Source organism: Rhincodon typus, chromosome 5, assembly GCF_021869965.1.
Source record: "Rhincodon typus isolate 14 chromosome 5, sRhiTyp1.1, whole genome shotgun sequence".
NCBI lineage: Eukaryota > Metazoa > Chordata > Chondrichthyes > Orectolobiformes > Rhincodontidae > Rhincodon > Rhincodon typus.
Window position 1 is genome coordinate 95,880,142 of NC_063336.1, and position 27,996 is coordinate 95,908,137.

The 27,996-nt window shown below is 38.8% G+C and overlaps 1 long non-coding RNA gene across 2 annotated transcripts in view; it reads right to left on the reverse strand.

The window, feature by feature from the left end:
• LOC125483064 overlaps nucleotides 1–27,996 on the reverse strand; it is a 105,535-nt gene that overhangs the window by 25,205 nt on the left and 52,334 nt on the right. For both annotated transcript variants that reach the window (XR_007262049.1, XR_007262048.1), the window contains exon 2: nucleotides 19,311–19,362. This is a non-coding gene — a long non-coding RNA (uncharacterized LOC125483064). The remainder of the gene's footprint in view (nucleotides 1–19,310; nucleotides 19,363–27,996) is intronic.

A 27,996-nucleotide genomic window follows, 5' to 3' on the forward strand; every position in this document is an offset into this window, starting at 1 on the left:
CAGATCTGATGAAGGGTCTAGGCCCGAAACGTCAGCCTTTCTGCTCCAATGGTGCTGCTTGGCCTGCTGTGTTCATCCAGCCCTGCACCTCGTTGTCTCGGATTCTCCAGCATCTGCAGTTCCTACTATCTCTTATTTGAACTCTCAAGCTTTGAGAGCGCAGCCTCTTCATCAGGTGCAGTGAGAAGAACACACAGACACAGAATTTATTGAAAGAGAAATGAAGGGCTGAGAGATAGAGAGATCAAACAATCATACAACTGGTGTGAGTGGAGTGTGAATAAACAGAGAAGTGATGACCTATAATCTGATTAAATGAGGCAGTGAGATAGTTACAAAAAATTAAAAATAAGGTGATGCTGGAGACAAACTAAATAACTGGAATATCATGATAGGTATAAGAGTTGCATGCTGAGGGTCTAATCAAAGTAATAAGTAATTCAAAACTGTGCAAACTAATTAACATAGACAGATCATAACAGTTTATCAAGGTGATGGAGTCAAAACAGGACAGTAAGGAAGATTTTACAGATACAGAACAGTACGGTGGGGTTACATGTAGCGCAACATGAACCCAAGATCATGGTTGAGTCCAGAATGCATTAAAAAGACAATTGTTTACCTTATGCAAAAGTAGCATTTGGTGATTAAACTGTAAGGATAAAACAGACTCTTTATGATAACAAACTGACTGATTTATGTCCTCAATAGAATTATAGAATAACAAATAATGAAATTATGGCTAAAATGACATTAACACAAAGAAATGTTACTGCAAAGATCATGATAAACATTTTCAAATATTAGCTACAAAAGGCTTTTCTTTTAAAGTATAACAAACATACTTCATTTCTCATTTACCATCCAGTGTTTTTGCAGCTGGGCTTCCAAAAATAGCATTGTAGATTATCTCTTCTCTACCTGTTAATTAACTCATATCAGGATTTGGTTTCAAGTGCATAAAGACGCATTTTTTATGATCTCAAAAATAAGCTTCAGTACACTTTTTCAACATCACACACATCATTCAAGCCCACTGTAGTCTTTGCTGAATAGCAAAAGAACAATCCTGTTTAAGAATTCTGTTCAGTTTCCCCGCCACAACAGCACCATCACAACCTCCCTTCTCCTACCACGTTACCACAGTTACATTAGGTGCACTGTAAAATTCTCAATGCTATTCCAGCTGAGAATTTCGAATAACAACATTCATGGAGAATTGAATCTGAATTTTTCAGGTCTGTGCGGCTTACTTTGTACATAAAATTTACTAAACCAAGCAGGCTGGCAATCCAGATGTTGAAGAAGTTTCTTTGTACTTTATGAAAAATTGGTTTGTGTAAAGTTATTGAACAAAATGAACAATGAACTTTCTCTAACAACAACAGAAGTTGCTGAAAAACTCAGTAGGTCTAGCAGCATGTATAGGGAGAAAGCAGAGTTAACGTTTTGAGTCCAGTGACTCTTTATCAGTTCTGATAAGGGCCAGCAATTTCTGTTTTTGTTTTAGATCTCCAGTATCTGCTGTTCTTTATTTTAATCAAGGAACTGTTTCTCCTTCCTTTCAGACATTAAGGAACGTAAGCTGCAACAACTCAGATACCCACAACCTCCAGGAGCTTGTCCTCACTTTGAAAACTTCTCCTTTAACTCCTATCACTTCCTTCAGGTCAGAGGTGTGACCATATGTACCCATCTAGGTCCCAGTATGCCTGTTTCTTTGTGGGATATGTGGAACATTCCTTGCTTCAGTCCTACTCGGGTCCCTCCATACAACTTTCTCTGATACACCAATGACTTCATCAATGCTGCTTTCACTTCATGTTCAGAATTGGAAAAACCGATTAATTTAATTTCCACCCTCTTTTCATCTTCACCTGGTCCATCTCTGACTCTTCCCTTCCCTTCCTTGACAGCTTGTTTCCATTTCTGGGGATAGGCTGGCAACCAATATCTATTTCAAACCCACGAACTCTCACAGCTACCTGGACTATACATTCTCACATCCGGCTTTCTTTAAGGACTCCATTCCATGCTCTCAATTTCTCCAAATCCATTGCATCTGTTCCAATGATGGCATCTTCAACAGGAAGATCTCAGAAAAGCCCACCTTCTTCCTCAATCAAGGATTCCCTACCACCATGGTTGACAGGGCCCTTAACCATGTTTGAATGATATCCTGCACTTCTACCTCACCTTTTCTTTTCTGTCCCACAACAATCTGGTCCTCACTTATGATCCCACCAGCCTCCACATGCAAAGAATTATAAGCTGCCATTTCCATCACCATGGAATGCCATGACCAGTCAAAGCCTGACTTCACCTGATGAAGGAGCAGTGCTCCAAAGGCTTGAGATTTCAAATAATCCTGTTGGACTATAACCCGGTGTTGTGTGACTTCTGACTTTGTCGAACACACACACACACCTACCTTTAGTGCTGTTCAGTGAAACTCCTGGAACACCATCCCTAATGGCATTGTGGGTGTACCATCAGTAAATAGACTGCAGCAGTTCAAGGAGACTGCTCACCATCAACTTCTCAAGGGCAACTTGGAATTAGCAATAAATGCTCACTCAACCAGCAATGTTCACATCCCATAAATGAATGAACAAAACATGATGATCCCTATACAGGTAATAGAAATAGAGAAGAAACATCGTATGTTTCTGTATATCATACAAAACAGCTTTCAGTAGCTTTGGTCAAGGTCCATCTTCAAGCAATGTGTTACTGGCTGCTCATTCTACACCATAGAATAATTGAAAATAAGCCCTTTTGCACTATTCCTCATTGTTTTGTCATTTTCAAATTGTTCTAGGTAGTCGTTGAGTTGAAATCAACCAAGAACTCTCAGGGCTTCTCTGCACCATTGGTCAATTACCTCTTAACCCATTTAATACGTGTACAGTATGATACATGAAAAAATAGGCACATTGAATGGTTCATTATCAATGAAAAGTATGAACGAATTTAGAACACATTCTAGCATGCTTGCATAAAACATAAATTGTAGCTTAATATACTACACTTAAGTAAAATATATTTGATAGCAACTCATAATTAGCCTGTTTTAATTCACAGTTGTCTTGACCAGATACTAAAGGCTATTCAATTTAGTTGTACTATAATAAGTACAGGTCTATAGTTTAAGTAGAGCTTTTTCACATGCTCTGTAGCCCTACTTCTTATTTCTTTTAATATTGTTTCCTCTCATAGTAGAGAAAATGAAGCTGCACAGGCTGCATTTTAAAGCTAATGCCATGTTGCAATTGAGAGCACTGAGACCAATACTTTCCCAAGAACAACTATCTTGGGAGGTTCCTAGACTGCTTCTTCAGCCCATAGGTGATACATTACTGGTACCTGGGCTGCATCAGGCCTGCTACAAGATAATATGGCATGTCAAAGAGTCTTGTGACTATCTCCACGCTTCACAACTTTATATTACAAACAGGATGACTAATGAATGCAATAGAGGAGTGAAAGAAGAGGACCCAAACACAACATTGGCATAAAATCATGGCAGAAATAGTGTCTTTCACCCATTGAATAAATTCATGTAAACTTCTGGAGGAGACCTTTCCTGGATAGCTGACATGGCCATTGCATGAATGGCTCAGAAATATCCCTACTCCCATCACAAAGATGCATTCTGTGATGAAATCCTCTTGTTAGTGCAATTTGTAATGAGTAAGCCAGAAGCCATGAAAAATGTGAATAACATTCATAACAATGAAAATTAATTGATAATGCACATTGAAGTAAATAAATATCATCTGATGGCCATCAAAGAGACATGGAGGGATGATGACAAGGATTGGGTCCTGAACTCTGAGGGATAGAAGAAAAATAGGAAGCAAGGTAAGGGGGAGATGTAGCACTGTTAATAAAAGATGGCATTGGTGCAATAGCTAGAGATGATCTTAGTTAAGGAGCTCAAGATCAAGAAATCGGATTGGGTGGAGATGAAAAAGGGAAGGGGAAGGAAGTCATTAATGGAAGTGATAGGCTTCCTAACACTAACCATAATATATGCATGCAGGAGTCACAAAAGGTTCATATGCAGGTACAGCAAGTAATTAAGAAGATAATGGAATGCTATTCTGTCGTATGAGAAGAATTGACCATAAATATAAGGGTGTTCTGATTTAGCCACACAGGGTATTGGTGAGACCATTTCTTGAATACTGTGTGCAGTTGTAGTCTCCTCATTAAGGAAAGATGTAAATACATCGGAGGCAGTTCAGAGAAGGTTTACTAGATTGATATCTGGAATGAGCAGGTTGTCTTATGAGATAACAAGGTGTAGAGCTGGATGAACACAGCAGGCCAAGCAGCACCATAGGAGCAGGAAGGCTGATGTTTCGGGCCTGGACCTCTTATGAGTTGGACAGGCTATGTTTGTTTCCACTGGAATTTAGAAGGATGAAGTTTAATTTGATTAAAGTGTGTAGGATTCCAGACATTCAAGAAAGCAGCCCACCACCATTTTCTCAAGGGTAACTAGGAATGGGTAATATATGGTGGCCCAGCCAGCAACATCAACATAATAAAAAAAAAAGTTCCTGAATGGTCTTGACAAGATGGATGTGGAAAGGATAATTCTCCTATGGTGAGGCCAGAATTAGACGGCATTGTTTAAAATAATTCATGTCACTCTTTTAAGAAAGATGATGAAAACATTTTCTCTCTCAGTTAGCTGTACAATTTGGAGCTCAAGGAAAGCATGGCAGAACATGATGCAGGAATCATTGACTATTTTAAAGGTGGATTCTCTTGCATGACAAGATTCTAAGCTTACTGAGGGTGAGATGGGCACATAGGATACAACAGCAACAGATCCGCCATAAACTTATTGGATGGCAGAGCTGGCTTAAGGATCAAATAGTCTACTTCTGCTCCAAATTCATATATTTGCATGTATGATGAAGTATACAAGATGAAATACTGGGTGCTTGTGATAAAGGGACAGCAATAATCATGGGTGATGCATATAAAGTGGCAAACTCAAATTAGCAATGGTAGCCTGGACGAGGAGTTCATAGAATGCTTTTGTGACAGTTTCTTAGAACAGCACATTCTGAAACCAGAGACCAGATTATAATAATCATGGCATTGTGCATTGTGTATTTTTAGAATTTGGATTTACAACAAAGGCAGATTGGTATTGGTTACTTCTGTGAGGGGTTTTCCCTGAAAAAGAGAGTACTTATAGAACAGTGATTAAATCCAACTTTCCGACAGAGAGCAGGTGAATATGCACCCATGTGCTGATAATGGAAAGATCTTTGTACTGTTAAATTTACAACAGAGAAATTAAACATGCAAAGCTATTAGCGGTGTAGGATGATCAATTTTTTTTTAAATATTCAGTTCAGAACACATCAGTGTTGAGTTTAGAAGCCAATTTAGATTATCTCTAAAGAGGACAATTCAGGGCAGTTCAGGAAATAAGTTAGCTCAGCAGAAGATATTAGTGATTGCTCAGAAATCTGCACGAATTAAAAATGTTCGGTGCTCAGATTTGTGTAAAATTCACCCTGGTAGATTTGGAAAGGACTTATTGAACTGTCTTTATAATCAATGGCAAGGAAACTATCAGGAGTAGGCTAACTAGAACCTTAAAGTGTTCAGATCTATAGTGTAATTTATAGTGTCAGGAAACAGGTTGACAATTTGTTTTACTGTATGCTGTGACATCATTCTAATTACTGTATATATCTAGATAGCTTGAATTGTTCTTTTTATTTCTTCTTTTGTGATAAACTTCTGCATTGTTGTTAAAGAACAGTATTGTTTTTAATTCATTCACAGGATGTAGACATCACTGGCTAGGCCAGCATTCGTTGCCCATCCCTAAATGTCCAAAGATCAGTTGTGGGATCAGATTGCTGTGGGTCTAGAGTCACTTGTAGGGCAGACCAGGTAAAGATGGCAGATTGCTTCCCGAAAGGACACTAGTGAACCAGATGGGATTTTCCTGACAATAGACTCTTAATTCCAGATTTTTATTAAATTCAAATTTCACCATCTGCCATGGTGAGATTTGAACCTAAATCCCTTGAACATTTCTTGGGTCACTGGATTATAGTCTAGCAGTAATACCACTAGGCTATTGCCTTATCCAATATACAGCATTATGAGAATATGTCACGCTGACTAACCACCATGTTACCTAATTAAACAAGAAAACAATCTATCTGGCTAGTTTTCATTTATCCAGTTCCACAGTTTAGAATGCAGCAGGGATCAGAATGCAATTGCAGACATTTAAGGGATATTTCAGGATACTCAGAATAGTATGCTCGTACCATAAAGAAAAATATGAAGGAGAGGACCTGCAAACTGTGATTAACTAAAGAAGTTAAGGTAAGCTACTAAGTGTATAATTGTGCAAGGAGTGGCAAATTAGATGATTGGACATAGGATAAAGAATGGCAGAGAAGGTTTAATCAGGAGTATGAGACAAGGCTAGATAGAAATGTAATAATGGATAGCAACAGTTTTTACAGGCACTTAAAAAAAGAAGAGTAAGTGATGTTGGTCCTCAAGTGAGAGCAAATGGAGTTAATAAGGAAATGGTGTATGAAATGAACAAGCATTTTGCTTCTGTCTTTGTCTAGAGGATACAAAACATAAAAAGCTGTTCATCAGGAGGTTGAAGGGAGAGAAGTGCTTAGTGAAATTACAATCGTTAAGGAAGCTGATAAATATCTAGCTTCATTTTTGGCATAGCTGTCTTTACTGGCATTTTACAACAAGCAAATTGCTCCTATTATACTAGCCTCATCAAATACAGTTTTCACACTAGTCAAAATCTGTTCTTTGTATGGGTTTCAGACAAGAAATTCAGAAACTTGAAGACAGTGAGGACTGCAGATGCTGGAAGACAGAGTCAATAGATATGAAGCTGAAAAAGCACAGCAAGTCGGACAGCATCCGAGGAACAGGAAAGGCAATGTTTCAGGCCAAAACTGTCAGAAATTCAGAAATCTGGCTCTCTCAAAGGTTGCAGGTATTTCTATATGACAGTTCCATGGAAGGTTGTCCGATTAATAGACTTGGCTTCCTCTCTGTTGCAGAGGACTCCTCAGCAGATTAGTCCAGTCTTCAATTTCAATGGGGTAGGAAAGTTGATGCATGGACGGTGCCGTGTACATACTGAAGAGAAGCATTCTAAACTTCTCTTGACCCACAAGCAGTGCTATATTTCTGCTAAAAAGCTGCCCTTGCCTCCTTGCAGCTGCCAGGTTTCCATGGTCCAGGAAAAACCAGTTTGCTCCTGTTAAAGCAGCCTTGTTAAAATACTGAAATTGCCATCCCACCTCTTGGGACTAGGTAAGTTGTTTGCCCTGAACCTACCTCATTTAAACTAGGATGAAGGAAAGTAGCAAAGGTGCTGTAGATGGAATTGAGATTATTAAATTTTAACCTCTACCCTGCCATTAACAGACCCATTCCTGGAGGATTAAAATCCATCCTATGTTTCCAGGCACATCAACCTCACAGTTAACAATGGTTGCAATTATTTCCAACATTGGTCTCCACTTCCAAGGGCCTAGGAAACTGAAGCATCCCTCATCATAGGGCTAAATCCAGAGATGGACCTGCTGCACATATTGCTTTCTGCACTGCCACAGTTTAGCCCACATATTGAGAACAAACGAAAAGATCTTGCAGAGAATATTATCTTGATTATAGTCGTCACTCTGGTCTTAAGTTTTCAATAAGATTCTTGAGGCTGGCCTTGTCTAAATCTTCCCATTCACACCCCTCCTTTGATGATGATTCAGTTTATTTTACTGCAAATAAACTAAGATTGGAGACGTGCAAAGAACGAGTCAAGGGAAATCGTGAAAGTTTTTCATCTGACAAAGTGAAGTATGCCTCAATACACTTAGCTGAAATGTAATCCCATTGATGACAAAATTTCTAAATACAGAATCGTGACTAAAAACCTCATTAGTTGCTTGTTTCAGTCTCCAGCCATTTTTTGGAATAGATATTTGAGCTATTTATTTTACAGAGAATAAGCTCCTGCCTGTATCACAAGGGTTCCAGTTGTATGATCTACAGCTACAGCTGCAATTTCCAAGATATCTTCTCTTAGTTAATGCCTGTTTTGTAGAGAAGTTGCTTGGCACTGAAATTCTTAATGAATTGGTCATTAAAGCTATAGCATTCTTCAATGGATGTTTGCTTTTGAATTCTTATAACTTTGTAAAACCAGGAAACCTAATGTACTATGAACTCATGAAGCTTTAAGCTAATGCCAAATAAATCTGGACCAATTTTCGTAAGTTAATGTTTGAGCATAATGTTACTATTGGCATACAGAGTATATTATTATTTTGCACAACAAGTTCAAGAAAGAATTAGCAAGCTGTTTGATTTAGAGGTTTGAACATAAGAGTCATAGGGTTATACAGCACAGAAACAGACCCTTTGATCCAACTCGTCCATGCTGACCAGATATCCTAAATTGATCAAGTCCCATTTGCCAGCATTTGGCCCATATTCCGCTAAACCTTTCCTACTCATATACTCATCCAGATGCCTTTTAAAATACATAATAGTACCCCCCTCCATCACATCCTCTGGCAGGTCATTCCATACACTCACCACCTGCTGCATGAATAAGTTGCCCCTCAAGTCCCTTTTAAATCTTACCCCTCTCAACTTAAACCTATGCCCTCTAGTTGTGCACTCCCCTGCCTGGGAAGAAGACCTTGGCTATTCACCCTATCCTTGGTCCTCATGATTTTACATACCTTTATAAAGTCACTCCTCAGCATCTGACGCTCCAGGGAAGAAAGCCTCAGCCTATTCAACTTCTCCCTATAGCTCAAACTCTCCAATTCTGGCAACAGCTCCGTAAGTATTTTCTGAACCCTTTCAAGTTTAGCAACATCCTTCTGATAGCAGGAAGATCAGATTGAATGCAATATTTCAAAAGTGGCCTCTCCAATATCCTCCACATTGTTGGCATCCCAACTCACCGACCAATAAAAGGCAAGCGTGCCAAACACCTTCTTCACAACTCTGTCTACCTGTGACTCTACTTTCAAGGAACTATGCATCCGTAACCCTAAGTATCTTTGTTCGGCAACACTCCCCAGGCCCTACCCTTAACTATATAAGTCCTGTCTGATTTGCCTTTCCAAAATGCAGCACTTCACATTCATCTAAATTAAACTCCATCTGCCACTGCTCGGCCCATTGACCCATTTGATCAAGGTCCCATTGTACTCTGAGGTAATGTTCTTCACTTTACACTACACCATCAAATTTCCTATCATCTGCAGACTTACTAACCATACACTCTATCTTCGCATCCAAATCATTTATACAAATGATGAAAAGCAGTGGACCCAGCACCACTGATCACAGGCCCCTAGTCTGAAAAACAATCCTCTGCCACTACCCTCTGTCTCCTACCTTCAAGCTAATTTTGTATCTAATTGACTACCTCCCACCCACCCCATTCCATGTGATTTAACCTTGCTAACTAGTCTACCATGCAGAAACTTGCTAATAGCCTTGCTGAAGTCCATTTGGACAATGTCTACCATTCTGCCTTCATCAAGCTTCTTCATCACTTCTTCAAAAAACTCACTCAAGTTAATGAAACACATTTTCCTACACACAAAGCCATGTTAACTATCCCTAATCAGTCCTTGTCTTTCCAAATGCATGTAAATCCTGTCCCTCGGAATCCCCTCCAACAACTTACCCATCGGTCTGTATTTCTTTGTCTTTTCCTTACCACTTCACCTAATTAATGGCACCACATTAGCCAACCTCCAGTCTTCCGGTATATCACCCGTGGCTGTTGATGGTACAAATATCTCAGAAAGGAGCCCAGCAATCTCCTCCCTAGCTCTCACACAATGTCTGGGATATATTTGATCAGATTGACCTGAAGGTAGGAGACCTTCAAAAGGATCAGTGATGGGTCCACTGCTTTTTGTCATTTAAATAAATGATTTGAATGTGAAAATAGGAGTTATGTTTAGTCAGTTTGTAGATGACACCAAAATTGTTGGTGTAGTGGACAGCAAAGAGGTTACCTCAGAGGTCAATGGCACCTTGATCAAATGGGCCACTGGGCCGAGGAGTGGCAGATAGAGTTTAATTTAGACAAATGTAAGGTGCTGCATTTTAGAAAGGCAAATCAAGGCAGAGTTTATACACTTAATGGAAAGGTCCTGGGGAGTGTTGCTGAACAAAGAGACCTTGGAGTACAGGTTAATAGTTCCTTGAAAGTGGAGTCATAGGTAGACAGGATAGTGAAGAAGGCATTTGGTATGCTTGCCTTTATTGGTCAGTGCATTGAGTGCAGGAGTTGGGAGGTCATGTTGTGACTGTACAGAACGTTGGTTAGGCCACTTTTAGAATATTGCATTCAATTTTGGTCTCCCTGCTATAGGAAGGGTGTTGTGAAACTTGAAACGGTTCAGAAAAGATTTACAAGGATGTTGCCATGGTTGGAGGGATTGAGCTATAGGGAGAGGCTGAAATAGGCTGAGGCTATTTTCCCCGAGGGCCTTGGATGCTGAGGGATAACCTTACAGAAGATTTATAAAATCATGAGGGGCATAGATAGGATGAATAGCTAAGGTCTTTTCCCAGGTTAGTGGAGTCCAAAACTAGAGGGCATGGGTTTAAGGTGAGAGGGGAAAGATTTAAAAGGGACGTAAGGGACAACTTTTTCACACAGAAGGTGGTGTGTGTATGGAATGAGCTGCCTGAGGAAGTGGTGGAGGCTGGTACAATTACAACATTTAAAGGCATCTGGATGAGTATATAAATAGGAAGGGTTAAGAGAGAAATGGGCCAAATGTTGTCAAATGGGACCAGATTAATTTAGGACAGCACCAAAGAGCCTGTTTCCATTCTATACATCTCTATGACTCTATGACAAGGTCCTGGCGATTTACTCACCTTTATGCATTTTAATACATCCAGCACCTCCTCTTCTATAATATGGATGTTTTCCATGAAATTACTATTTATCTAGTTATCTAGCTTCTATGTCCTTCTCCACAGTAAATACTGACGTGAAATATTCATTTATTATCTCACCCATCTCCTGTAGTTCCACACATAGACAGCCTTGTTGATCTTTAAGGGGCCCTATTCTCTACCTAGTTAATCTTTTGCCCTTAATATATTTGAGAATTTCGTTGGATTCTCCTTAATCCTATTTGCCAAAGCTTTCTCATGTCCCCTTTTTGCCCTCCTTATTTCCCTCTTAAGTACACTGTATTGCCTTTATACTCTCCTAGGGATTCACATGATCCCAGCTATCTATACCTGGCATATACTTCCCTCATTTTCTTGACCAGGGACTCTATTTTTCTAGTCATCCAGTATTTTCTACACCTACCAGCTTTGCCCTTCACACTTACAGGAACATACGGCTTCTGAACTTTCGCTATCTCATTTTTGAAGGCGTTCCACTTTCCAACTGTCCCTTTACCAGCAAATAGCCTCTCCTAATCAACTTTTGAAAGTCCCTGCCTAACACCATCAAAAACAGCCTTAATCCAATTTAGAACTTTAACTTTTGGATCTGGTCTGTTCTTTTCCACAAATATTTGAAAACTAATTGAATTAAGATCACTAGCCTCAAGGTGCTCCCCCACCGACAGCTCAAACCCTTATTTCCCAAGAGAGTCAAGGTTTTCTCCTTCTCTAGTAGGTACATCCACAATTTGAATATGAAAATTTTTTGTTCACAGTTAACAAATACTTCTCCATTCGATCCCTTAACACTATGGCAATCCCAGGCTATGTTTGGAAAATTAAAATCCCTTACCATTACAACCCTGTTTTGCTTGCAGATTTCTGAGATCTCCTCATATACTTGCTTCTCAATTTCCCACTGACTATTGGGGGCAGGGTGGGGGTGTCTATAGAACAGTGTCAGTAAGGTGATTATCCCTTTCTTATTTCTCAGTCCCACCCATATAATTTCACTGGATGTTCTCTCAGGAATATCCTCCCTGAGTACAGCCATAATGTTATCCTTAACCAAAAACACCACTCCCCTCCTGTCTTGACCCACTTTCTAACTTTCCTATAGCATGTACACCCTGGAACATTAAGATGCCAGTCTTGTCCCTCCCTGAGCCATGGTACTGTATTAGCTATAATATCCTAGTCCCATGTTCGCAACCATGCCCCGAGTCATCTGCCTTACCTGTCGGGCCTCTTGCGTTGACATAAATGCAGTTTAATTTATCAGTCTTACCTTGCTCTCTGTCTTGCTCTTCCCTACCTTTACTATTTAACTTGCTGCTCTTCTCTACCGTACCAGCCTCAGATTAACCTCTTTCTTCACTATCTCTTTGGATCCCAATCTACCCAACTAGTTTAAAGCCTCCCGAGTAGCACAAGCAAATCTCTATGCCAGGATATCAGTCCCCTTCAAATTCAGGTCAACCCATCCTTCTTACATAGGTCACTTCTAACCCAGAAGAGATCCCAGTGATCCAAAATGTGAATCCTTGCCCCCTGCACCAGCTCCTCAGACAGAACAGAATAGTAAGTTGAAAGAAGTTTTTAAAAATTACAGGACAGCCAAATAAAACAGGCATTCTACATCTTGAAACTGGACTTGGTCAATAGCACAAGCCATTTAGGATGCATACATTATTTTTGTTTTAAAGGCAGTTTCAAAGCCAGATTTAGAAAACCCACTACTTTTCTTTGCATTTACAAAATTTGTCAGTTGGATAACTGCTCTATTGACATTCTTTGAACGTTTGTATTTTGTTCATGTGTTATTTCAGCCATTTTACAATGCGTTAAGGTGCTTTTTGCCTATAAAACTCTTTCCAGCTTTTCCATTGAAACAACGTTGACATGTTGCTGATTTGATATTTTTACCATTCTCAAGGCACTTATATGTCATGTGCCAGTTTCATATAAAACAAAACATCATAGGTCTATGAACTATTTAAGTGCAGGTAATAATTATGGAGTTTAAAATAATATATGGTGTCAAAAGCATGAGAAATAAGAGATATAACTTAATTGGAATGTAATAATGGGAAATATAGAGACATATTGCATAATTCTACCCATGAATTGACATTTCTAAGGCTTTTCTACTTTATATTTTAAGTTAACAATGTTATGTAAAATATAATAGCTTCAGGGGAGGGGGCAGGGAAGGGTTTTCCCCCACTTATGTTAATATTTGTTAAAGGAACTAAAGATGATTCTGGACTGAGTGACCCCTCTGACTGGTTCATTATTCACTCATACTTCAGATCAATTATGTTTAAATATTGTAAAATTGTTTACAATAATTGCACATGGGAATAACAATCATGAATGTTTTGCATTACTGTTGAATTTTGTTTTTAGCATTTAACTTTTACAGATGCAAGATTATGAACAGTGTATATCTTTTCCTGTCAGATTATTATATCATAATTGTACTGTTAACCACACATCACAAACAGCCAATCAAGTAATTAATGTGCAGTCAGTAGCATTCAACTACAGAGAGCTAATTCACATAAATTTGGATTTCTTGAAGAAGAAACAGAAACAGCTTGAAAAAAAAACTGTTCAGGAAGAAACCAACAGATGGAACAGAGCAAAGATCTTACACAATATTTGGAGCAACTCATGAACATGCATCTGATGTTGAGCTATTGTCCCAGATTCAAAAACTACAAGAATTAAACGAATGCATATACTTGTCTCATGCATCTGTTCCAATTCTTGAATTTGTGCCTGAGGTTAGCACACACAAGGCTAATAAAATAGAAAACTTTGTGCCTCCTGCATTTTGTTACATTTTACATTCTGGTAAAGAGGAGCCTATTATCTCAAGATATTACACCACTAAAGCTGCAAATTATACTGCTCTTTTCTCCAACAAAATAGTTCAACAATTTAGCAGTCATGACAAAGGTTAGGAGCATTTCACTTTGGAATTGCAGTGGCACATGATGTTACAATTTTTGTAATCAACCCACATAATGAAAATGTTAGATTGTTCGGATAGGTTTTATACCTCTTTCAATGGCAAACAACAGCCAAAGTCGAAAAGGCCACACAGTGAAACAGGTATTTCAATCAATAGCTGGGGTTTTTCGTTCTTGTTGATTACAATAAAAATGTTTCTTCATTTGCTGTTTTTGTGAATACAAGGGGAATGATATTAATTGGCACACGGTGGTTCAGTTGGGCAGCATGGTGGCTCAGGGGTTAGCACTGCTGGCCCACAGCGCCAAAGAGCCAGGTGCGATTCCATACGGAGGCAACTGTGTGAAGTTTGCACGTTTTCCCCATGCCTGCATGCGTTTCTTCTGGGTGCTCTAGTTTCCTCCCACAGTCCAAAGATGTGCAGGTTAGGTGACTTGGCCATGGTATTCCAAGGATGTGCAGGCTAGGTGGATTACTTATAAGAAATGCATGGTGACAGGGATATTGCAGGGGGTAGTAACCCATCTCCCTGACTGTATTTGCAGTTTTTCTACCTTCTTGGAACTGCCATCCATATTCTTGAAGATCCCGCAATCCCCCTGTCACTGTAGCTATCAACCATTGTCTCACATTGTTTAGAAGAACTATTTTGTTTACAGCACAATCTGATACTCGGTGGGATGCTTTTCAGAGGTTCAGCATGGACTCAATGAGCCAAATGGCCTGGTTCCACACTTAGAGAATCTGTGATTCTAATGACTGACAATGTGCACTTGGAGGTCTTTATATTATGACCATTGACTCAATCAATGGTGAAATTTTGCATTTATAAGCAGTGTGCCAAAGAAGACAACATTACTATCACAGCCATAATAATGTGAAATTATTTGGTAGGACTGGGAACCTTCAGTGAAGCACATGTCCCGAGTACAGAAGTAATAGAGAACTTCAATAAATAATAAGTGCCTGTGTAGACAGGGATAATCTTATTTTACTACTGTATTATGCTGTAAACAAAATAGTTCTTCTAAACAATGTGAGACAATGGTTGATAGTTACAGTGACAGTGGGATTGAGGGATCTTCAAGAATATGGATGGCAGTTTCAAGAAGGTAGAAAAACTGCAGATACAGTTGGGAGATGGGTTACTTCTAGCGAAGTAGGAAAGGTAGGTAGGTAGTACAGTGACAGCCAAGTTTCTGAATTCGAGGCTGGCTCTACTGCAATGAGGGGTACATTATTTTCTAAACTATCGATTGTGATAGAGAACTCTCTAGTCAGAGGCACAGACAGATGTTACTGTGGCTGACAACAAGACATCAGAATGGTGTGCTGCCTGCTAGATGCCACGGTCAAGGATGTCTCAGAGAGGATGCAGAATATTCTCAAAGGGGAGAGAGACCAGCAGGAGGTCATTGTACACTGGAACTAATAACGTAGGAAGAGAATAGGACAAAGTCCTGAGGAGAGAATATGGGAAATTAGGCAGAAGGTTAAAAAGTAGGCCCTTGAGGGTAGTAATATCTGAATTAGAATAGATTAGAATATCTGGAATAGAGGCCTGACAGCTAAGGTAGATGGTTGGGAATATGGGACTAGGATATCATAGCTATTACAGAGATAAGGCTCAGGAATGGATCAGACTAGCAGCTTAATGTTCCAGGGTACAGATCCTATTGGAAGGAAAGAAAGGATGGGAAAGGGAGGAGGAGAAGTAACACTTTTGATTAGGGATAACATTATGTCTGTACTTAGGGAGGATCTTCCTGGGAGTAAGTGCAGTGAAGTTATATGGGTGGAACTGAGAAATAAGAAAGGGATGATCGCCTTATTGAGATTTCACTGTAAAACCCCAATAGTTAGCCAAAAATTGAGGAGCAAATTTTTAAGGTGATCTCAGATATCTGTAAGAATATTAGGGTGGTAATGGTAGGGTATTTTAACTTTCCAAACATAATCTGGGACTCCATAAGGCTTGGATGGAGAGGAATTTGTTCAGTGTGCACAAGAAAATTTTCTTGTTCACTACTTGGATTTACCTATTAGAAAAGGAGCAAAAGTTGACCTTCTCTTGGGAAATAAGGCAAGAAAGTGAATGAGGTGTCAGTGGGGGAGTACTTAGGGGCAAGTGATCATAATTCTATTATTTTAAAATAGTTATAGAAAAGGACAGACCTGATCTAAAAGTTAAAGTTCTAAATTGGAGGAAGGCCAATTTTGATGGTATTAAGCATGAACTTTCAAAAGTTGATTGGGGGCGATATTCACAGATATTTGCAGATATAGGGACAGCTGGAAGTGGGAAGCTTTCAAAAATGAAATAACAAGAGTCTAGAGATGTTATGTTCCTGTTAGGGTGAAGGGCAAGGCTGGGAGGTTTGGCGAATGCTGGGTGACTAAAGAAATTGAGGTTCTGATCAAGAAAAAGAAGGAAGCATATGTCAGGTACAGACAGCAGGGATCGAGTGAATCCCTAGAGGAGTATAAGGGCAGTAGGAGTATACATAAGAGGGAAATCAGGAGAGAAAAAAGGGGACATGAGATAGCTTTGGAAAATAGGGTTAAGAAGAATTCAAAGGGTTTCTCAAATGCATTAAGGACAAAAGAGTAATTAGGGAGAGACTACGGCCCCTTAAAGATCAGCAAGGCCACCTAAGTGTGGAACTGCCGGAAATGAGTGAGATACTAAACAAATATTTTGCATGAGTTTTTACTCTGGAGAAAGATATGGAAGCTAGAGAACTTAGGGAAATAAATAGCAACATCTTGAAAAGTGTCCACATTACAAAGGAGGTGGTGCCGGATGTCTTAAAACGCATAAACGTGAATAAATCCCTGGTACTTGATCAGGTTTACCCTAGAAGCTAGGGATGTGATTGCGAGAATGCTTGCTGAGATATTTGCATCATTAATAGCCATGGGTGAGGTGCCAGAAGACTGGAGGTTGGCTTATGTGGTGCCATTTTTTAAAGAAAGGTGGTAAGGAAGAGCCAGGGAATTATAGACCTGTGAGCCTGACATCAGTGGTGGACAAGTCATTCCAGGGGATTCTGAAGGACAGGATTTACATGCATTTGGAAAGGCAAGGACTGATTATGGATAGTCAACATGGCTTTGTGCATGGCAAGTCGTGTCTGACAAACTTGATTGGGATTTTTGAAGAAGTGACGAAAAGGATTGATGAAGGCGGAGTAGTGAACATTGTCTACATAGACTTCAGTGAGGTGCTCGACAAGGTTCTGATTGGTAGACTGGTTAACAAGGTTAGATCACATGGAATACAGGGAGAACTAGCCTTTTGGATACAAAATTGGCTTGCAGGTAGGTGACAGGGGGTGATGAAGGAGGGTTGCTTTTTGGACTGGAGGCCTGTGACCATTGGTGTGCCACAAGGATTGGTGCTGCATTTATTGCTTTTTGTCATTTAAATAAGTGATTTGGATGTGAATATAGGATGTTTGGTTTGCAGATGACACCAAAATTGGTGGTGAGGTGGACAGCAAAGAAGGTTACCTCAGAGTACAACGGGACCTTGATCAAATGGGCTGATAGGTTGAGGAGTGGCAGATGCAGTTTAATCCAGATAAATGTGAGGTGCAACATTTTGGTAGGGCAAATCAAGACAGGAATTATACACTTAATGGTAAGGTCCTGGAGAGTGTTGCCAAACAAGGAGGTTCATTGTTCTTTGATAGTGGAGTCATAGGTAGACAGGGTAGTGAAGAAGGCATTTGGTATGCTTGCCTTTATTGGTCAGTGCATTGAGTATCGAAATTGGGAGGTCATGTTGCAGCTGTACAGGACATTGGTGAGGCCACTTCTGAAATAATGCTTTCATTTACGGTCCCCCCTCTATAGGAAGGATGTTGTGAAACTTGAAAGGGTTCAGAAAGGTTTTACAAGGATGTTGCCAGGCTTGGAGGGTTTGAGCTATAGGGAGAGACTGAATAGGCTAGGGCTGTTTTCCCTGGAGTATAAGAGGCTGAGAGGTGACCTAATAGGAGTCTATAAAATCATGAGGGAAATGGATAGGGTGAATAGTCAAGATCTTTTCCCCAGGATAGGGCAGTCCAAAACTAGAGGGTGTAAGTTTAAGGTGGGAGGGAGGGGAAAAATTTTAAAAAGGACATAAGGGGCAACTTTCACGTAGAGGGTGGTGTGTGCGTGGAATGAACTGCCAGAGGAAGTGGTGAAGGCTGGTATAATTACAACATTTAAAAAACATCTGGATGGGCATATAAATAGGAAGTGTGTAGTGTGTAGAGGGATATGGGCCAAATGCTGGCAAATGGGACTACATCTATTTAGGATAACTGGTCAGCATGGACAAGTTGGACCGAAGGGCCTGTTTCCGTGCTGTACATCTCTACAACTCTCTGACTGGGGCTGACACCAAATGGACAGTTAAATTATATAAATGCAAATGCTAAAAAAAAGTTACATCTCTAAACCAAAGGAGGCACTAATACATGTAACTACCCTTTTTCATCCCATTATGATAAAGATACAATAACCTATCTTTACAATTGACCTCTATTGGTTTTGAGAAATTTTACAAATGTGATTTACAAATTCAGTCCATGTTTAAAATTTCTAGAAGTCATTTTCAAAATTGAAACACAATTTAAGAAACCATAAAATTAGAATAGAGAGGTGATAACCAGAATGCTTTACAGTACACAATATGAAAAATCTGTGAACAAAAATAACTCCCCTTTATATATGTATAAAATAAATTGCAAAGGAATATCACAAGAAACTGACAGATAATGTTATTACCAGGAAGAACCAATTGAGTTTTAAACTCATCCATTACAAATTTAACTGTTAATCATCCAGTATTGATTCAATCCTACAAGAAGAGATTTTGTGTGCACGCCAGGTACCAAAATCACAAATTCATTCTTTACAAATGTATCTACATTTGTGCTCTGCATGATATATGAATATCTTTCTCCAGTCCCCAATATCTTTCTTAGTGAAGAGTTGTTTTTAAACGATTTGAATCCCTGGATTATGAGATGTTGTAAAAATCATTCATAATTCCTTATTACAAGTTTTTTTTGTCATCAGCGTCCTTCTATCTATGTAAGATGATGGACAGGCAGCAAGTCCATTAGGGATGAAAAAGTTTCACAAAACTCCTTTTCATAAAGTTTGTTCAGCAAGCTTTGGTTAGTATATCATTTATTTTGAATTCCTCGCAAGAAATTGAAATGTCAAAGCAGAGATTACACAAGTTCAGCTTTCAATTGCTAAGAATTACAATTATGAAAACAACAAGAATGTCAGAATTCAAAAATACTAACATTTTCTTCGTTTTTATAAAATACAGAAACGGCACAAAAGAAATACTTTACCTGTGTTCGTCTGAGGTAAAATACAGCAATGCTTCTGCAGAATACGTGGTATCTGTGCAAGGAATACAAAATAATATTATTTATAAAATGCAATACTAAAATTTGACTCCATTCTTGTCCTTTAAAACCATTAGTGCATGAGAAAATGATTTCATTTTTATCAGACCATTTTAGGCAGTAAAAGTCTATTTAGCCCCATGAGCCTGTCCCATAAGTCAGTCAGATCCCAGTTGATCTGATATGCACTTAACTCTCTTTTCACCCATTCCCCCCCACACCCCCATAGCTCTCAACTCCTTATCAATCAGCTCTCACTTCATCTAGCTTGAATATATTTATTAGGAAGGGGAAGTCAAACCCCTCTGATAATTAAAATCGAAACATAAGCCCCCAATCTGTTATGGTGGGAGCAGAGGTCCCCTTCTAATAATTAAACTGGAACCATCCAGAGAAGCTCGCCTCACCTTGCCTAATCTATTAAAAAGGCATGGTTAAATTAAAGAAAATCCCTGGAATTCACTTTATAAGCAACTTGTAACAATTTATTTATTTAACCTTATCAGTGAACAAATTAACAGAACTACTAACAAATCGAACAATTCCTCCTTAACTACTGACTATCTCCAAACAGACCAAAATTTTAATGGTATGCTATTCCAGTAAATATAAGCCCCACTTATAAAAGCCCAAGTAATAATAAAACTAAATTAAAACTTAGACTCTCAAAAGTACAACCAGGTTAAGTCTTCTGGAATGTTCTTTGCCTTCTCCGCTGATCCATCTGTCAGGATTGCTTTCTCTGGAAATTCTTCTGTCAGGAATCTTAGTTAGGAGTGCCGTGGTATCTTTATGAATAGATGGTGCTTTTTCAAAGAGCTTAGAGATTTCTGTGAGAGCCGGATATTTACTCTTCAGATGGCAGTTTGTTCTCACACTGATTTTCAAAAGCCCTCTTCTCATATACCCCCAATGACCTGTCAGTTTACTTATAATAGGATTGGTGCAAGGTTGTCAAAACCATCAGATTTAAATTCAATTGGTTTTCAATTTCTAAGTGCTTGGTTTAAATTAATTGGCTGATCTTCAAGCTAGTTGCCAAAATATCAAAACAAGCTTAAGGTTTCCAATCACACAGCCAATTGATACATATTTCAATTTCAGAACTGTCTGCACCTCATCAGCTGCTTACAAATACATTTGCATTTAAATCCCCAAACTTAGAAAAGCATATCTCCGCTTAAAGGAACTACACACTCTTCCTCCCACTACCATTTTTACAAACAAATTTTACCTTCCTGCCTTCCAATTCACAAGCACTCAACACAAATTTGCAACAATATTCGATACATTTACTCTTGCACAAGGGGAATTCTCTCAACATTTCTGCTGTTAAGTCTTCTCGGAATCTTATATATTTCAATAAAATCACCTTGTTCTTCTAAACACAAATGAAAATCTTTAGGTTCAACATGCTCAACCTATCCTCATTAAACAACACACTTGTTCCTTGACATGGCTTTTTGAATCTTCTCTGAAATGTCTCCATTCCTAAAGGCAGCCAAAATTGCAGAAAGTACTCTGATTTGTCTCATCAATGCCTTGTACAGTTGAGCAAGACTTATTAACTTTTATATTTCATCCTCTCGCAATAAAATCCAGAATTTCATTTGCATTCTTAATTACTTGCTGTACAAGCATGCTGGCTTTCTGTGTTTCATATATGAGGATGCTTATTCCCCTCTGTACCATAGAATTTAGAAAGGTCTCTATTTAAATAATACTGTTTTACTACTCCTCCTGGCAAAGCAGACAACCTCGCATTCGCCCACATTACACTCCAGTTGCCAAATTTTGATCACTCCTTTAACCCATTGACAGCCTTTTGCAAACACAGTTTGCTTTCCTACCTAAATTCATATCATTAGCAGATTTGGCTACAACAATCAGTCTCTTTATTAAAGCCATTACTAAAACAAGTAAATAGTTGAGGTCCCAGCACTGATCCCTGCAACATTCCACTGGTTAACCAGTTGTGAACCCTGAAATGACCCATTTAATCCTAATTCTATTTCTTGTAAATTATACAATCCTCTAGCCATGCTAATTCATTACCCCATTGTTGTATTCTCTCATCTTATAGAGTCATACAACACGGAGACAGACTCTTCAGTCCAACTTGTCCGTGCCGACCCAGTTTCTGAAACTAAACTAGTGCCATTTGCCTGCATTTGGCTCAAATCCTTCAAAACCTTTCCTATTTGTGTACCTGTCCAAATGTCTTTTAAAGCTGTAACTGTACCAGCGCCTACCAATTTCTCAGGCAGTTCATTACGTGCAGGCACCACCCTCAGCGTGAAAAAGTTGCCCCTTAAGTCCTTTATAAAATCATTCCCCTCTCACCTTAAACCCATTCCCTCTAGTTTTGGACTTCCTTACCCTAGGGAGAAGACCTTTGCTATTCACCTTATCTAAGCCCCTCATGATTTTATAAACCTCTATAAAGGTCACCCCTCAACCTTCTACACTTCAGTGAAAATGTCCCAGCCTATCCAGCCTCTCCTTATAACTCAAACGCTCCAGTCACAGTAACAACCTTGTAAATATTTTCTAAACGCTCTCCAATTTAATACTATCATTTCTACAGCTCGAAGTTTCTACATTTTTGAAGTTCTGCAGAAGGGTCCCGACCCGTAACTTCAGCTTTCCTGCTCCTCTGATGCTGCCTGGCCTGCTGTGTTCCTCCAGCTCCACACTGTGTAGCCTCATGTCTAAGAATGTAAAAATACTAGAATCCATTATTAAAGAGATGATAGCAGGACATTTTTAGGAAATTATAATACAAATAAACAGAATCAACATGCCTTTGTGAAGGGAAAATTATGTTTAACAATTTTATTTGAGTTACTTGAGCAAGTAATAAGCAAGGTAAACAAAGAGAGCCAATAGATGCAACATATTTGGACTTCCAAACATATTTGACAAGCCCGGACAAAAGAATGTGCTGCGTTCCTCCATCTCCACACTGTGTTATCTCAGACTCCAGCATCGGCAGTTCTTACTATCTCTTAGACATGAGGCTACCTGGCTTATTATTTTTTGCTGTCTATCTCCCTGTTTATTTTTCGAACTGAGGCTATATTGCAAATATAATGTGAAGGAGACCTTCACATTAGATTCATATTGTAAAATGTATGCTTTAAAGTTAATTATTGTTAAAAACAAAAAGTGAGGCAGATATTATTGTAATTGTTTTTGAATCAAAATTCAATTACTGTTCTGTTCTGTTGAAATATGCTATTGCAGAGTACCACAGAAATATATGAGAATTCTCCTTGTGTTGTTGAGGTGGGATTTTTGCAACAGTATTTAAAGCACTTGTAATTTAACATGACTATTCAATTTACAATAATGAAATATAAATAAACATTTACAATAATTTGGATGGTAGTTGTGTTTTGATATATCTTCTATAACTTACCAAGTACCTTTTGTAAATATATTAAAATTATATTTTGTTGCTATTAATTGCAAATTAATTCTGTTTTAGAATACCATAATAAAAACAGCACAATCATATGGCCATACATATTAGGAACCACTTGGCCCCACAAGCCTGCTCTACCAGTCATGAGATCATTGCTGATATGTTTGTGTTCCAAACTTCACATTCCCAAGATACCCAATAACCTTCGATTCTTTTTAGGCAAGGGAATCAATCTATCTTGCTATGTTTCCATCGGTGGGAAAATTATGCAAGTTGATATCAGATTGCAGATTGCCACATTCAGAAGTTGTACAATTTTCAAAATAATAAATTAATACATATTTAATACAAATTATTTTTTACTGTAGAAAGTAGATGTTGGTGATAGATCAGAGAAATAATCATAAAACATCACAAACTAAAATCAGATTCTGATGTTTACGAAAGGTTTACTTGAAATAATCGTCAAGGACGTGAAAATGATACCAGTCTCTATTAATTTTAATTTCAAATCTGAGCACTTTTAAAATAATATAAAGAATCATTGTAAATCAACGAGACACAACATTTTGTAAAGACTATAAAACATCATATTATTGTATGAAACCTTGCATGGATCCATCGAGCGTCAATTTAGTTCACTCACATAAGTGTGAAATACTGTGGATGCTGGAAACCTGAAACAAACATAGAAAATGGTGGATAAACTCAGCAAGTCTGGCAGTGTCTGTGGAGAGAGAAACAGTGTTGGTATTTTGAGTCCAGAATGATTTTTTTTTTCAGTTCTGACGCGGTCAGATCTGCTGAATTTCTCCAGCATTTTGAGTTTGCATCAATTTAGCTCAAATTGTTTAGATTTACTGATAAATGTTTCACCGAACAATCAGAGTTGCATGACATATAGAGATCAAACTGATATGTAAAATACCTTGCAGCTATTAACAATATTTCTGTGGATGTGCACAATAAATAAACTCTGTTAAAGTGACGCAAGTGTTTAAGCCAAACATCATTGCTTAAATTGAGCACATATTTTATGCTGCTTTATTGATTGACCACATCAACTAACATTGGCCGTTGCTAATGTGCACATTCAGAGGAAAAATGATGTTTAAGAAGTATGGTCTATGAATTCACAGCAGCAAACTGTAGTCTATTGCATTTCAGGTAAGGTTAAGGTAGTTTCCAATGTATTCTGATAAGGAAGGAAAGAGTAAAATTGTCAGTCCTCCAGAGGTATAATAGTTCCTCTCTTTTCCAGCACCACATCTTAAGAGGGTGTTAACAATCACAGACTTCCATTTGAAGTATCTTGGTCAATGAATACACTTAGTTGCTGCAGTAGTTAGCTATTGCTTTCCACAGAATGCTTTTCTGGTGGTCTCCTACCTACAGTGGCTGCCACCAGACATATTGGAAGCACTTGCAGGTTGATAATCAACCTGTTTGCCCAGTTATGAGCACGCCTTCTGTGGTCCTAAAGGCTGGAAAAGGACTCAAACTCAAAGCCACTGGCTTGGAGGCTAGTACAGGACTGTCACAAGACCTCTGGTGTAAGATTACCCTTGCTAAATAATTTCCAACCATTTGGACTTTGCAGATGGTCAAGCATAACTCCTGCCTAAGATGTGACTTAGAATTGTCCAGGGTGTCATTTAGATTCAAATCTCCAAAAATCTTTTCAGTATGATCAAAGAAACTGCACTGCAATCCACCTTATGCATAAGGAAAGCACATTTAACGCCACAATTCATACAATCTTTTAGACGTAGCTGGTAGAGTATCCGGACTTTGACGATGGTGCATGATTTTTGGATAGCTATTAAGAGAGGAACAAAGCAACAATTTTAAGAATTAAAGCATGCTCATTGCCTTTTGGGTTTCTTGTACCATGTAATAATTTTTAGATTTCATAATACCACATGAGAACCTTTCAACAATGATAGCTTTCATTTATATAGCATTTTTAACAGCTTAAAACACCACTAGGTACTTTACTGGCTTTTTCTTCAGACACATTTTGAGACTGTTAGAAAACTTAGTTAGATTTAAGTTTTAAAAGGGAATAAGTTGGGATAAAGTTAGGGAGGAAATTCCAGAGCTTTAAGCTGAATTGGTTGATAGCGAAGCCACTGAAGTGGGAACAATGAACATCAGGGTAGCACAAAGTGATGAAATATACAATTCTGGATGAAAGATGGACTTACCATGGATAGATTTCAACATCAAGATGAGAATTTTAAACTTTTCATTGCTGAATCAGAAACCAGCACAGCTCAACTTGCAGAGGAGTGATAATTGAACAGGGTTTGATGTGAATTGAAATACAGACAGAGGTTTAATGACCTCAAATTTATGAAGCATGTAAAACAGGAGGCTAGCCAGGAGCATTTATGTTTATTCATTTGTGGGATGTTAGCGACAGTGGCTGGCCAGTACTTATTGAACATCCCTAGTTGTCCTCGAGAAGGTGGTGGTAAGCTGCCTTCTTGAATCGCTGCAGACCAGCTGCTGTGGGTTGACGGACAATGTCATTAGGGAGGGAATTTCAGCATGTTAACCCAGTGACAGTGAAGGTATAGCGATATATTTTCAACTCAAGCCATTCATCATGGCTTGGAGGGCAACTTGCAGGTGGTGGTGCTCCCATATATCTGCTGCCCTTGTCCTTCTAGATGGATGTGATCATGGATTTGGAAGAGGGATTCAGAGATGGTAACACCATTGAATGTTAAGGGTTTTGGTTAGATTGTCTCTTATTGGTGGTGATCATAACTTGGCATTTGTGTGGTGTAAATGTTACTTTGCACTTGTCAGCCTAAGCCTGGATATTGTCCAGATCTTGTGCTTTTGAACATGGACTGTTTCAGTATCTGAGGAGTCATGAATGGTGCTGAACATTGTGCAGTCATCAACAAACATCCCCACTTCAGACCTTATAGTGAAGGGAAGTGCACTGATAAGGCAGCTGAAGATGGTTGGGCCTAGGACACTACCAAGGAACTCCTGCAAACATGTCCTTGAGTTGCAATGACTGACCTCCAACAACCACGACCATTTTCCTAGGTATGACTCCAAACAGCGTAGAGTTTGCTCCATAATACCCATTGATTTCAGTTTTGCTAGGGCCTTTATGTCAAGGACTGTCACTCTCACCTCACTTCTGGAACTCAGCTTTTTTATCCATGGTTAAACCAAGACTGTAATGAGGTCAGGATCTGAGTGGCCCTGACGGAATCCAAACTGGGTGTCTCTGAGCAGATTATTGCTGAGCAGCTGATGCAACTGATAGCACTATTGATGACACCTTCCATCACTTTACTGAAGATCAAGAATAGACTGATGGGGCAGGAATTGGCTGGATTGGATTTGTCCTTTTTTATGTATTGGACATGCCTAGGCAATTTTCCACATTGTTGGATAGATGCCAGTAGGGGAGGGCATGGCTAGAGGAGTGGCATGTTCTCAAGCACAAGTCTCCAATATTATTGCTAGGATGTTGTCAGAGCCCATAGCCTTTGCCACTGCCTTCAACCATTTCTTGGTATCACATGGAGTAAATAGAATTTGCTGCAGACTGGTATCCGTAATACTGGGGACCATTGGAGGAGGCCACAATGGATCATCCACTTGGCCCTTCCGGCTTAAGCTTGCTGCAAGTGCTTCAACCTTACCTTTTGGACTAGTGTGTTGGACTCTTCCATCATTGAGGATGGGGATATTTATGGAGCCTCCTCCTCCAGTGAGTTGTTTATTTATTTAATTTTAAGCATGTCAGATAATCAAGCCATGAGCTAACAAAAACATGTTTAGCACTTTGTACATTAGCTCAGGTGAGATTGTAATTAAAAAGAGTGTAAATGGACAGGTGGCCTTCAATAATGGATAAAAGGGTCATTTGTGAGCCATATTTCCAAGTTACAATGTCTGATGGTTTGTCCACAGGATGTAAGTAAATGCATGACGTGACATGGCCAGTCTTATTTTATTGGGATTCTATTTGTAAATAGCCCAAATAGAGTGATGAATGCATTCACCGTTCTTAGACTGGAGATTCAGGGAAAATGTAGCAACAAAACATAGAGGGCACTATCGGGGTACGTTTTTGTTTCGAGATGTGGCGATTTACATGTTTTATGCTTAGATATGATCATGATATTTTCATCTTTATGAACTTGAGGAACATCTATAGTAGAAAGATGGTAACAAATCTTATTTAGGATGGTGACACTGGACACTGAAACTTATATCCACATTGCCCATCATTGTAACAGGAAGAATGTCCTTGTGGCTTGTTAGCAGCATCTGGTGGTGGAGGGTATCACTGATATAGTAACACAGCTGCAGCACAAAACAGTTTGCTGTACCAGTCACTCCAATTTTTCTGTGCCAATGTAATGCTAGGTACGTACAACATACATCCCAATGGCTGATGAATCGCATCAAACAGCATGTGCCTTTGCTTGCTGCGAACAGCCACAGTACTGAGCATACTCAACCAGCTTGAGTTTACACGGTTTCCAACTTCAGGTTTGATTCCATGATTGGATATCATCTACTGAACAATTCTAAGTATATCAAGAATTACACTGACAACCCCAATTTAAGATTATCAGTTGAGCTTGCAATGTGGCTCACTCACACTTACTAACTACTACGCTTGTTTATTGCAGGGCCTAGTCCTCTGCAATAGGCCATCCATCCCCTCAAAACATGTTGTACTATCTAAATGAGATGATGGCTTTCTGTATGCAATCATTACCTATTTGCATAGGTCACATATCCTTCTTTGCTAGCAAAAACTTATTAATCGCACATTTAAAATGATGGAGTAAGCTAAAATCAACTAATTTTTATGAAGATATTTTCACAGTTTACTGTCCTTTATATGAAGTTATATAAATTTTGATTTTCATGTAATGTTCCCTTATCCAAAACTCCCCCATGAGTAGAAAATATTTCCTTCTATCTTGTGTATTGCTTTTAAAATTCTAAAAGCATTAAATCAATTCACATCTTTTCTTTTCTGTGTTCCAGGGAATACCAGCTTAGTTCACACAATATCTTCTCAATCTAACACTAGGAACTCTGGTAACATACTAGTGAATCTGCATTGTGAACCTTCTAATGCAAATGTTCCCTTCTAATGTGATTTACCCAAAACATTACATGGTTCTTGGGATGAGGTCCAACCAGGGATTT